At 42.1% G+C, this 11862-nt stretch overlaps 1 pseudogene; it reads right to left on the bottom strand.

Annotated features, from left to right (window-relative positions):
* Window positions 1–1273: 1273 nt before the first annotated feature.
* On the bottom strand, window positions 1274–1899 carry LOC103304261 (RNA-binding protein with multiple splicing 2-like; annotated as a pseudogene).
* Between the last annotated feature and the right edge of the window lie 9963 nt (window positions 1900–11862).

Raw genomic sequence — 11862 nt, 5'->3', positions numbered from 1 at the left:
AATGACTTGGGTCTATTTCTGGCATCTTTTCTGTTCAATTGATCTATAAGTCTGTTTTGTGCCAGTACCAGGCTCTTTTGATTTCAATGGTTTTATAGTATATTTTGATATTCAGTATTGTGGTCCTTTAACTTTGTTCTTCTTTTTTTTGTGGATGATTTTTTTATTTTGCATTTCATGTATCATTCAGTTTCACATTCTCACATGATCAGCAATTACAACAGCCACCTCGTCTCCCAAGTCTGAAAACGGCAAGACAGCCACAACTGTGGCCAAAGGCAAAGCACCGATGTGCTCACAAAACAAAAAAACTGCACAATTTTCCCTTCATTTTTCTTAAACTAACGCCTGACACAAAGGTTCACGGCTGGAGAATGGAAACCCTTTCTTCTTCATGCCTCAAACTAAGCATTAAACTTATCTGACAGGGCAAACAAGGTCTCTTCAATAATTAATTGCACACACACATGAAAAATCCTTTATGATGCATAAATATTTTGTTGCACAGGGTATAAAAATACTTTCACTTTTTGGTTGGTTTCGTAGTTTGGAAAGAATGAGGAGCAGTGGCAGGGGTGGGGTGCGCTGTGGAGAGGTGAGCAAAATGGGCAGAGAAGGGATGCTCTGAACAGCTGCTGGCCCATCTGAGGAGGAAGCGGAGGACCCAGACTTGAAATGAAAAAGGAAACCCTCTGTCGGGTGGTCATTGCTGTTCAGCTGGGAAGTGTGGGGGGGTGGTGGAACTGGCGGCAGTGCGCAGGCCTCACCGAAGTAGGGTGGGTATAGGGGAGGGGTGTGGAGAGAGGGACCAGGAATGATGAGCCATTAAAGGCCAGGACCTGTTGCTATGGTGACTCAGTGTGAGAACAAACTGTACACTCAAATATACACAAGTGTAAGCGTCTTAATTCATGCCAGAAAACATGCAAAAACCAAACGCCTTGTTTCTCTGAGGTGAAGCTACAAAAGCAAGTTTGGACGGGAGGTCAGGCCTCGCTCGGTCCCAGGGAGGCCTCGGAACTGGGTCTGGGTGCCCCAGAACCCTCCCCTGAGGCCTTGGAGAAGGGTTCTGGGCAGGACAGGGCCTAGGGAGAGGAGAGAGAGGAACAGGAAGCAGTCTACTGAGTCAGGCTTAAAATTCACAGTCTTTGGAGGAAAGCAGCAGCTCTCCACAGGCCGCCTGGGGACAGTGGAAGCTGCGGGCAAGTGGGCAGCTTCCTCCCCAGCGCGGGTGGGGGGGAGGGAGCATCAAGCTGTGGTAACAAGACAGAAACTAACAGAACTGACGGTATTTCTATCCTTGCTGGGTGGTATCAGAGGAAGGGTACCAGCGCACATGAGCATGCAGGGCAGTGGTGCAGCAGCAGTGGCAGCTGGGTAGGTGAATGCAGCATGTGAGATAGCTGGGGTCAGCTCTGTGGTGTACAGAGGGTAGGGGGCCCAGGCCTCTGGGGATGTGGGGATCAGAGCAGTCCCCATCAGGTCATAGGGGTCCCGTGCGATGAAGTGTGCTCCTAGGGCAGGGTGAGCGCTGGTGGGGTTTGGTGTAGCCATTAGCTTGTTCTTGGCCATCTTGGTATTGGCTTTGGCAAAATCTAGCCTCAGGGTCTGCGGGTTCTCGGGATCAAAGCGAATACCATTCAATGCATTCTTGGCTGCTTCTGCTCCTGCCCGGCTGTCAAAGATCACAAAACCAACAGGCTGTCTCGATGTGAGCTTGATCAGGGACCCTTTGTACCCCTTGAATGGCCTGAAGAGCAAGTAGAGTTCTCTGGGTTTAACGTCCACAGGGAGGCCACTGACGAACAGTGTCCGGACCTCCTCCTCCAGGGTGCCTCCGGAGCCCCAGCCTGTGCTGGTGCTGGTGCTGTGCTTGTCCTCAGGCTTCAGGTTGCTCATGGTGCGGGGGTGGGGGGTGGGAGGGGTGACGAGAGGAAGGGAAAGCAGAGGGCGAGCATGGTGCCTACCCCAGCGAGGAGGTGGGAGGGGGCGCGGTGAGCGGTGCGCTCCTGGGGTGCGGGGCAGGGTGGCGGTGGGGGGCATGCGGGGCGGTGAGAGGGGCGGCTGCTGCTTCGGGCTGGGGTCACATCAAGTTTGGCAGTGCAGGAGGCGTGCAGGGGTGCGGCGGGGGAGGCACTGCGAACCGGAGCAGACAACTTTGTTCTTCTTTTACAAGATTGCTGAGGCTATCCAGGGTCATTTTTTATTCCACGTAAATTTTTGGAGTTTTTGCTCTAGATCTGTGAAATGTGCCATGGGTATTTTAATGGGCATTGGATTGAATATATAGATTGCTTTGGGTAGTATGGATATTTAAATTATGTTAATTCTTCCAATTAATGAACATCGTATATTCTTCCATTTGTTTGTATCTTCCTCTATTTCTTTATTACAATGTCCTGTAGTTTTCCAATTTCAGGTCTTTTACCCCCTTGGTTAAGTTTATTACAAGGTATCTTATTTTTTAAATTTTAGTGGTAAGTGGAATTTTTTTTTTTTTTTTTTTTTTTTTTTAGTTTATCTTTCTGAGAGCTAATTATTGGTGTATAAAAATGCCATTGATTTCTGGATGTTAACTTTGTATCTTGCTATGCTGAATTTATTTATTAAATCTAGTTGTTTTTGGTGGAGTCTTTAGGATTTTCTCTACAATATCATGTCATCTGTGAATAATGACAGTTTCACTTCCTCCTTTCCAATTTGGGTGCCTTTTATTTTTTCTTCTGTTCTAATCACAGTGGCTAAGAATTCCATTACTATGTTGAATACGAGTTGTTAAAGTGGACATCCTTGTCTTGCTTCTGTTCTTAAGGGAAAAGCTTTTAGTTCATTCCCATTGAGTACGATGTTGGCTGGACTGATTAAACTCAAAGAAATGGAGATGGGGGTGGGAGGAGATTAACCAAAGAACTTATAAGTACAAATGCATAACTTATGGACACAGACAATGGAGTGGGTGTGGATGTGGGGTGGTGGGTGTCAATGAGGGGGGAACAGGGACATCTGTAATACTTTCAACAATAAAGATAAATTAAAATGAAAAAATGTTATGTCCAAATATGAAACATATTGTTCATTAATGTGTTTGTTCATATATATATCCTATCTAATAAAAGAGTAATATGCAAATTAACCATCACTCTGCTACATCCACAAGCCATGCCCACCAGCCAATCAGGAGTGAGTATGCAAATTAAACCAACAAAGATGGCGGCTGGCCACAGAGCGAGCAGGAGGCTTGGGTTTCCCTGGCGATAGAGAAAGCCAAGCTTTCTGCCTGTTCTGGCTGGCCCTGAACTCCACTCAAGGCTATAAAGTTTCAATTATAGAAGATAAATAAATCCCAACAAAAATGGTTGCAGCCACAGAGCAAGCAGGAGGCTTGGCTCTGCTCAAGTCTACGAAGTTTCAATTATAGAAGATAAATAAATCCCAGATACCAGGGCCTCCGATTGGGACGCTGGGGGGCATGGCCAGCCTGCAAACCACCACAGGCCCCTCGCCCAGGCCACCCCACGCCCCAAGGGAACCCCCACCCTGATCCAGGACACCCTTCAGGACAAACCAGCTGGCCCCCACCCATGCACCAGGCCTCTATCCTTTCTAATAAAAGAGTAATATGCAAATTGACTGTCACTCCAATAGACAAGATGGCTGCCCCCATGTGGACACAAGATGGCCACCACAAGACGGCCAACAGAGGAGGGCAGTTGGGAGGGACCAGACCTGCAAGGGAGGGCAGTTGTGGGCAATCAAGCCTGCAGGGGAGGGCAGTTAGGGGTGACGGGTCGGCAGAGGAGGGAAGTTGGGGGTGACCGGGCCTGCAGGGAAGGGCAGTTGGGGGGTACCCAGGCCTGCAAGGGAGAGCAGTTGGGGGCAATCAGGCTGGCAGGGGAGTGGTTAGGGGGTGATCAGGCAGGCAGGCAGAAGTGGTTAGGAGCAATCAGGAAGGCAGGCAAGTGAGCAGTTGAGAGCCAGCAGTCCTGGATTGTGAGAGGGATGTCCGACTGCCCTGGTAGGATTGGGCCTAAACGGGGAGTCGGACATCCCTCGAGGGGTCCAAGATTGGAGAGGGTGCAGGCTTGGCTGAGGGACTCACACCCCTGTGCACGAATTTCATGCACCGGCCCTGTAGTGTGTGTGTGTGTGTGTGTGTGTGTGTATTTATAATATATATTTATAATTTATTTCAGACAGGAAGAGAAAGAGAGAGAGAGAAAAATATAGAAACATCGATGATGAGAGAAAATCATTGATCAGATGCCTTTTGCATGTCCCACTTTGGGGATCAGGCCCACAACCTGGGCATGTGCCCTGATCTAGAATGGAACTGTGACCTTCTCGTTCCTATATCAATGCTCAATCACTGAGTCATACTGGCTGGGCAATGTTTGCTCATTTTTATTTCTCAGTAGTATTACATTTTATGGACAGTTCATAATGTTTATTCATTCACTTATAATGGACTTCTTGTGGTTTCAGCTTTTGGCTTTTACAAACAAGGTTAGTAGTATACATTTGTATACAAGACATGGATATATGCTTGTATTTCTCTTGGATAAAGACCTAGGAGTGTAATAGGGAAATGTGCTGGTCATACAGTAGGTGTATGTTTCATTTAAAAAACTCCCAAACTGTTTTCTAGAGTGGCTGTGCCATTTGCATTATTATTAGCAATGTATGAGGAGCTCTAGTTTTTCCACGTCCTTGCAAACTTGCTATGGTCAGCTGCATTGTTTTGGCCATTCCAATAGGTTCTAGTAGGTATGTAGTTGTATACCATTGTAGTTTAACTTGAATTTCTTTAATTACTAATGATGTAGAACATATTTGCATGTGCTGACTTTCCATTCATGGTAGAACCTCCTTGCTGAAGTGTTCAAAACTTTTTTCTCATTTTTATTGGGTTGTTTTTCTTTGAGTTGTAAAGTTTCTTCAAATAATCTAGATTTGTGTTCTTTATCAGTTTCTCAATCTTTATAATATGTGCTTTTAAGTCTCATTTAAGGAATATTTTCTCAAGGTCACTAAGATTTTCTCCTATATTTTTTCAAGAAGTTTTATAGTTTTAGCTCTCACATCTAGGTCTGTGATACATTTAAAGTTTCTTTTTTTAAAACCCTATAAGTTCTTAGGTTGCTTTTTTTCCATGAGTATTCAAGTTTATCAGCACTGTTTGTTAAAAGGATTGTTCTTTTCCCATTATATTGCCTTATCACTTTCTTTTTTTTTTTTACAAAATAATATACCATATGGATGGATCTATTTCTATACTCTTTCTGTTCCATTGTCTAGATATCTATCTTTATGAAAGGAGCATAATTTATTTTAAGCACTTTATTGAGGTATTATCAACCTTTAAAAACAAGTACATATTAAATGTATATAATTTGATGAAACTGGGGATAACTATACTACCTGTAAAACTCTCACTATCAAGGCCATAAACATATTCATCAGTTTCCAAAGTTTCTGTTCACCTGCTTTATTATAAATATTCTTACCATACACAAAAATAGCATACATTTTTATTACTATACTTTTATAATGTCTTAAATTATGGTAGTGTAAGTCTTCAAACTTTGTTCTTTTCCAAAATTGTGTTAGCAAGGTCATTTGTGTTTACATATGAATTTTAGAATCAGGCCATCAGCTTATATAAGCATTATTGATGACATTATTTTTCCTGGTAATTCTTTGCTGAGATACAATTCACATGAAATTTACATTCAAATTGATATTGTATTTACTGATATATAATTGATATACAAATCACCATGTCAGATGCTTGCAATCCCTTGTAGGAACTTCCTGTTTACTATAGTTTTGTGGGTCTTGTGGACCTTGACTGGGAGTTTTAAAAGTTGGAGTGCTATATGTAGGATTCAAACCCTTAGCTCAACAGAGATCCCAAGAGTTGAAGGTTCACTCCTAATTGCATGGTGCTGTACTAGGGGCGAGATTTATGTCAAGATTGTCTCTTTTCAAAAAAAAAAAATCTTTATTTTTGAAAGTATTACAGATGTCCCCCTTTTTCCCCCCATTGACCCCTCTCTTCCCCACTCACATCCTCTCCCCAGGCCTTCACCCCACTATTGTCTATGTCCATGGGTTATGCATATCAATACATATAAAAACCTAAGCAACCATCTGACCATCCAACTGTCTGACCAGTAGCTATGACACGCACTGACCACCAGGGAGCAGATGCTCAATGCAGGAGTTGCCAAGGTGCGGTGACTTGGTAGCTGTGGTTCTCATATGATGCACCTGGAATCAGAGAGGAGGGAGCCTGATCCAGGCTGTGTCACCCAAGAACAACCCTCTCACAATCAGGGATCCCCCTGTGGATGTCAGAGAGCTGGTTTTGGCCCTATCCCTGCAGGCCAGGCTGAGGGACCACACTGGTGCACGAATCTGTGCACCGGGCCTCTAGTATACATATAAATCCTTTGGATGATCTCGTCCCTCCCCTGTCCCTTTCCCTCTGAGAGTCCTTAGTCTGTTGCATGCTTCCATGTCCCTGGATCAGTTTATTAGTTTATTTTGTTCATTAGATTCCACATATAAGTAAGATCATGTGATACTTGTCTTTCTCTGACTGACTTAGTTCACTTAGCATGATGCTCTCCAGCTTCCTCAATGCTGTCTCAAAGGGTGAGAGACCATTCTTTTTTACAGCTGCATAGTATTCCATTGTGTAAATGTACCACAGCTTTTTTTTTAAATCCATTCATCTATTAATGGCTACTTGGACTCTTTACAGATATTAGCTATTGTAAATAATGCTGCTATGAACACAGAGGTGTATATATTCTTTTTGATTGATATTTCAGGCTTATGATTTTAAAAGTAATTAACTTTATTTTTCAATTACAGTTTGCATCAGTATTAATCTGTATTAGTTTGAGGTGACATTTTCTACCTGTTTCAATGTCTGTATTTTCTCACTAACCTAATGTGTAAGAGTCACTCAGCTAGTTTTTGGATCTCTTTAAGAGAGAATTGCTTTGCTCAGTGTGTAGCTGTGCATTTGATGCATCTGTGGGAAGAGGGCTCAGAAACCTCTTATTTCACCATCTTGGTTGACTTCTTATTCTTCATTATTGAAGAATACTTTTATGGGATATGTAATTCTTTCTTGACATTTCCTTTAGTAGTTAAATGTGTCATTCTACTGCTTTCTTGTCTCTGTGGTCCTGGTAAGAAATCAGCACTAATTTTTCTTTTTTGAGGATTTCTTGTATATAATGAGTCACTTATTTCTGGCTGCTCTCAAGATTCCCTTTGTCTTTTTATAATTTGACTATTTTTTATCTCTTTGATTTGCTTTATTCTTTTGGTGTTTGCTTTATTTATTTATCCTTTACTTTTTATTGAATTTATTAGAGTGATACTGGTTAAAAAAATTATACAAGTTTCAGGTGCACAATTCCACAACACATCATCTATACACTGTATTGTGTGTTCACCACCCCAAGTCAAATCTTTGTCTACCACCATTTATAACCCCAATATGCTACCTCCACTCTCCCTCCCCCCACCCAGAAATCATCACACTGTTGTCTGAGTCAATGAGGTCTCTCTCTCTCTCTCTCTCTCTCTCTCTCTCTCTCTCTCTCTCTCATAAATCCTAACCTGAGGATATTTTTTTCATTAATTTTTAGAGAGAGAGAGGAAGGGAGGGGAAGAGACAGAGAGAGAAACATTGGTGTGAGAGAGATACATTGATTGGTTGCTTTCTGAACGTGTCACAACCAGGGCCAGGATTGAACCAGCAACTGCAGTTCATGCCCTTGACCTGAATTGAACCCATGATCCTTCAGTCTGCAGGCCGACGCTCTATCCACTGAAGCAAACCAGCTAGGGCTCTCTCTCTCTCTCTCTCTCTCTCTCTCTCTCTCTCTCTCTCTCTCTTAATGTGCCTAGTTGTTGACCTCTTTGAATTTATCCTATAGGAGGTCTTTGAGCTTTTATGATTTGTTGATCAATAAATTTGGAGACTGTCCGGAGCCAAGAGTTGATTAAAGGGTTAACTCTGACCTTACTTTAGCAAGTTATCTAAACAGAAACTCACAGAAACCAGGCCCACCTCCTCTCTCTGAGAACAAAGCATTCTTTCCTTAGTTACCCTTTAACTGCCAAATTCTTTATCTAGTCAGCCCCCTTTACAACCTTAGTTAATTATCTAAGTCCACATGATCCCTTCAGCCCCCATCTCCCCTAAGACATCCCCCCTTCTAGAAATCACATATAAGGAGTGCTGTAAAAATAAAATTTCGAGGCTTGATCAGAAACCCGTTTGTCTTGCCTCCTTTCTCTGCGTCCCTTGTCTGTTTTCATTCCCTTAGGTGCGCTGCCTCGGTACCCCCGTTAGAAGACCCCGCAGGTCGGGGAAATATTGGCGCCCAACGTGGGGCACGAGAGTCAGCTCTCCGGGGAACATCTGCACATCGGTCCGGCCGGACACCCTCTTGAGTCGCCGCGGAACGCCGCGAGTGAAGACTCTGTCACTTGATCGCCGCGGAGCTGCCCGTCCGTGAGTATGATCTGATTGTAGTTGAGTTTTGCAGATGATCTTTTCAGACAAGATTTCAGAGAGTGAATTCCTTGTGAGAATGAGTTTTTGTGCCCTTTGACGGATTTCCTACACTTTGAGCTTCTTGATTCAACCTCCAGTCCGCTAATAAGCACTCGTCTCGCCGATCCGGGAAGGGTTAAAGGTACCGAGATCTGGCCGAGGGAGATCTCTGAATCACCCTGAGGAGTAATTTGTCTCTGGTTGGTTCCTCGCCACGTCTCTCGCAAACCCTGAGCTCGCTCTATCTTAGTGGTCGCTAACCTGGCATGGGGCTTATACATCCCGACCTATGATACGCGAGCAGGGGCCTTTGGGCAAACAGAGATTGTTGACGAGACAACTGTCCTAGGCAACGGAAACTCAGGGCTGACCTGGCACGGGGTTTATACGTCCCAGAGGCTTACGCGGAGGAGGCAAAAAATTGAGAAGCTCCCACATCAACATGGGCACCTCTCTCAGTTCTCACAAGGTATTCCTCGGTGGGCTCAAGGAGTCCCCTCAGGACGCAAGGAGTAAGGGTAAAAAGAAAGGCATGTCCCTGGTTTCCACTAGTGGGCACCATCGATTCAAAGCGATGGAAAAGAGTGGGCGACGCCCTTCAGGATTATTATGAGACTTTTGGCCCAAAGAAAATTCCCATACCCGCCCTCGGCTTGTCCGTCAGTCGCGGTAAAAATGCCAGAAAACCCACCTCAAAAGGATCTTATGGAAGTGTGAAAGAAAGGAGCCACACGCTAACCTGACAAGCTCAGGGGAGGCCTGCGTGGCCGTCTTGCAAACTCAGAGACCTGAAATAACCACAAAGGATGGTTTGAAAATTAAATATTTAACTACAAACAGGTTATAGTGGGCAGTCATGTCCTAGTCCAATATCTTCCCTGACAAAGATCAACTTAGATCTTTTTTCCTGAGCCCATTTGCCTTTTTGCCTCTAAGATAACATATCTGTGAGATGTCTGTGAGATGTCTGGGTAACTTGTAACTTCCTTTTTACCCCGGACCCCTCAGGGCACAACAAATGGCACCGGGACATTCCTTCATTGTTATTGTTATCAAGTTAATTGTCAACTGTTAATTACGTTAAAGTATCCTGTATCTATCTCTGTAAGAGAAGCACATGTCCATCATTTCACTTTTCACCCAATCCCAGAGGTTTCCCCGCTTTGCTTTGTCCCACCTCCCTAATCTGTCACCAATGGATTTCATGTAACTCACCTACGTCCCTTTTCTTTGATTTCAAGGTATAAATATAGATGTAACCCTGCATTCTCCGGAGCATTATCTCAATTCATTGAGGTTCTGCTTCCCGGCATATGTCGACAATTTGGCTCAAATAAACTCACAAAATTCTTTACAGGTTTCAATGGTTTTTTTTCGTTAACAGAAGAAATCAAAGAAACTCATCCTACCCCTAGCACTAAGGTCCCCGGTATCTATCCCTCACTTAAAGGTTTAAATAAGATCCCCTTAGATGATAAACTCTCCCCGGAAGATCAGCAACTGCCAATCTTTTTCTTTCCTTAATAATAAATAAAGAAATAAAAATAAAAATTGCAAAATAAATAAAATAAAAACAGATGCCAGACCATTACTGAATCTTCCCCCTAAGAAGGTGGTGGGGGAAGGGAGACACGTGGCGATCCAATATGGACGCCACTCCCCAAGAAAGCCACTTTGAAAGGCCTCATCTTCGCCATCTTTATTTATTTTCCAGCTAATGGCTTAAAGCTTTTACAAATTCATAAATGTATCCGGGATTTCTGTGCACATGTAGAGGGAAAAGGCCAGTTTAAAAACGAGTGCGCATAGTTTTGAGCTGAACTTAACTCTTTGCTGTGTACAGAATAAAAACCCGAGACTGTTTTGGCCTTGAGAATGGCGGAGATGAACCGGAGAAAGAAATACAGACTAGTTCCCCAAGGCCATCTAAGATAGCTCTTTTGAAGTTTCCCGCCCGAGGCATGTAACCAGCAAGTAAATAGTCAAGTTTACATATGAATGGCTGAGAATTTGCTTCTTGACTTCCCCAGCAGGAAAATTGTGACCTTTTGAAATTTGGTGGCTGGGCCAAGCCTATCGGCTGGAAATTTAAAAGAACTTGGAAGTTTACTAAAGCAAATGATAAATTTAAATTAAATGTATTGAAATTGATAATACTGAAATGTTGATCTAAGTATGCCTAGTATGAAGTCTAGATGTTGTAAGTTAACCTATTAATTGAATATGCCTTATATTTTATGTGAAATGTATCCTTAACAATGTAAAAGTATTATTGATTTGAGAAATGCTAAGTATTTAATTTTGCTAAGATTTAAAACTCTGAAAGTTTAAGGTCTCTTTTTTCTTCATTACAAGGTTTTAAAGCTACACCCTTTTTTATGGAGGGAGGGATGGACACGCCCTTCCCCTAGCCTGCAGGTAGGCTGGTTCCCGCCAGCGGCCATTTTTAAAGAATGTTCATTTGCATTTCAATGGCTACACCTTTTGCTAGCTGACCTTCCCAGAAAAGGTCAAATGGTTTTTCCTGAAAAGGTGGCTCATTTAAAATCAGCTTTCCACCAGTAGTCATTTTTTAATACTTATAAGTTTGCTTCTCAGTTTCCCTAGGCAGAAATAACATGGTTTAAAGTTGACTATTAGATTTTAAAATTTATTCTTAAAGCTATAAAGGTGTTATTAATCTAAGAACTGCAAATATTTGACTTGCAAGCTCTGAAAGTTTAAGATTCAGATTGAATTGTGAGAAATTATAGAATTGTGGTAACTAAATGCCTAGAGTATTGCAACTTAATTTTTGAGAAAATAAAATGTTTTCTCTTAAATAATTAGAAATTCAAAATATGTTACTTCTTGGTCTGATTTTAAAAAGGAAATTCTGTGATATAGTTTAAATTTAATTGACATTCTTTAAGATAATTTAAGTATATAATCTTTAAATCATATATATTATATATTTGATCTTTCCAGGTGTATTTCAAGGTTTTGAGAATGGCTTTTGAGACATTTCACTGGGCCCTTGAGGTGTATTTCAAAAGTCTATTCTCTCTTAAAATAAATATTTTTTTAATTAAAACGATTGATACTTGAAGTTGCATTATCAAATAAAAATTAATTAATATATTTTACTTACATAGACATATATTAAATGTTATGGAAGTTTTTACCTGTAAGAAGGGTAAAAACAATATGTTTCTTAAATATAGCCAAAATTTTCAAAAGCAGTAGAATTTCATAGAAAGACAAAAGCCTCAAATAGCCTGCATTTTTGTATGGGCTGGAGG

The sequence above is a fragment of the Eptesicus fuscus genome, chromosome 1 (genome assembly GCF_027574615.1).
Source record: "Eptesicus fuscus isolate TK198812 chromosome 1, DD_ASM_mEF_20220401, whole genome shotgun sequence".
Taxonomy (NCBI): domain Eukaryota; kingdom Metazoa; phylum Chordata; class Mammalia; order Chiroptera; family Vespertilionidae; genus Eptesicus; species Eptesicus fuscus.
This window is presented reverse-complemented; position numbering and strand designations above follow the sequence as displayed.